Genomic DNA, 1,914 nt, shown 5'->3' on the forward strand with positions numbered 1-1,914 from the left:
CACATGGCTTGTTCTTCTCATGGTACTGACCAACTAGCTGAGATGCATTCCTGAATGACTTCAGTTTCACCTCATTCTTTTCTATCTTTTCTCTTAACACAACTTCTATCTCACTAGCACACTTGAGCTTGTTCTTTAGATATTCATTTTCTTGCTTGATTATCTCAAGCTCCACATGCAATAGCTCAAACTTTTTTGTCTTACTCTCAAGCTTGTCATTAACTTTTGATAACCTACTGACATCCACAGTAGCTGCTACCATGCTAGTATGAATGTGGAACATTTCTATGCTCATCTTTTCAACAGTCTCCCAATATTTACTTTTATTTAAATAAATGGTGGTAAAAGTTGGTACCTTTTTTATAAGGATGAATCTCCTTACTCCAAAGCTGTGAGTGCATAGTTTCCTACTTCCTCATCATCATTATATGAATCATCCCAACTCTTTCCTTCTGTAATATAAGCTTTACACTGTTGCTTTCTTAGAAGAGCCACATACTTTGCTTCCAATTCAAGATAGGCCTTGTCCTTTTTCACCTTCTTTGGCTTCCTGCATTCTATAGAAAAATGGCCCAATTCATCACAATTGAAGCACCTGATATGTCAACAGATCCTGTTTTGAAGCCATTTTTATTGCTAGAATTGTATTGTGTTTTTATCTTCCAGTTGTTGTCCTTGTTGAATGTATGTCCCTTATTTTTGAAGAACTTTGGCTTCCTTACTCTAATGCCTGAGAATTTCTTTGTTAAGTAAGCCATGGACTGATCTAACTCATCCAGTTCATCCAAGGTGTAGAATTCATCCTCTTCAAGTTCAAGAATAACTTGCTTATGTGGTTCCTTTTTCTTTTGCTCACTACTTGAAACAGCTGGAGTCTGTATTTCTAGTTCATCATCAGATGACTGGATGTCATTAACAACTAGTGCACTTGTTTTATCAACAATGTGCCCTTGACCAGCTCTTAAAGATTTTTTTTGGATCATTTCCAGTTTATAGGTTTTCAGAATGCCATACATGTAAAGCATAATGTAATGTAACCTGTAATCGAGGAATTATAACTCAAAATAAAACAGAAACAGATAAACAATATTAAAATTGTGAAGCACAGGAACCCTAAAGATGAAGACATGATATACACAAAGAATCAAAAGATGCAAATGACTCTTTAAGTCCACAATCAAGTCATGGGAAGAAGTTCATTAATATGTTCAAGCCTCCATGAAGAATAAGACATCAAAGGAATTCCAGTATCAGTTACACAGTTTGATTTGAAGTATTAAGATCAGGGGTTCAGTGTTTGAAGCAACGGATAATCAACCAAGATGCAAATCAGTTCAGAATTGTCAAGGGAATTGAATTAAACCAGTTCATGCTAGTTGTTTGTGAACCAGACCAGTGCACCAAGAATCAGCATATCAGAAAGGGTTTGATTTAATAATACAGTAGGAACATTAGATATTGATACAGTTATTGGAAACTAGTTTTTCTCAAAGGCAAGTAAACCTACTAGGGTTACATGGACACAAGTAAGTTGCTGCAGAAATCTGTCTAAGTCAAAACTCTCTACTATGACATTCAGGTCGCAAGTAACTTAAATGAGAAAATTGGCTAAGTCAGAAGTCTATACTAGTGATCCAGGTCGCAAGTATCTTGCAAAGAAAAAATATCTAAGGCATAGGACACAAGTAACTCTACAGGGAGTCTCCTAGTCGCAAGTATCTTGAGACAAGAATATTTCTAAGGCAAGGTCGCAAGTATTTTGCACAAGAAAAATTCTAAGAGCGCAAGTAACTTAGTATACAGGGTGAATAGAAACACAAGTAAGTTCCTGAGAATTTGTTGTAACATCCGGGAAATATCGTGTAATTATTTGTATCAATATATGATTATTATGTGAATATTATATGAATTTTT

Source organism: Apium graveolens, unplaced genomic scaffold (assembly GCF_009905375.1).
Source record: "Apium graveolens cultivar Ventura unplaced genomic scaffold, ASM990537v1 ctg5063, whole genome shotgun sequence".
Taxonomy (NCBI): domain Eukaryota; kingdom Viridiplantae; phylum Streptophyta; class Magnoliopsida; order Apiales; family Apiaceae; genus Apium; species Apium graveolens.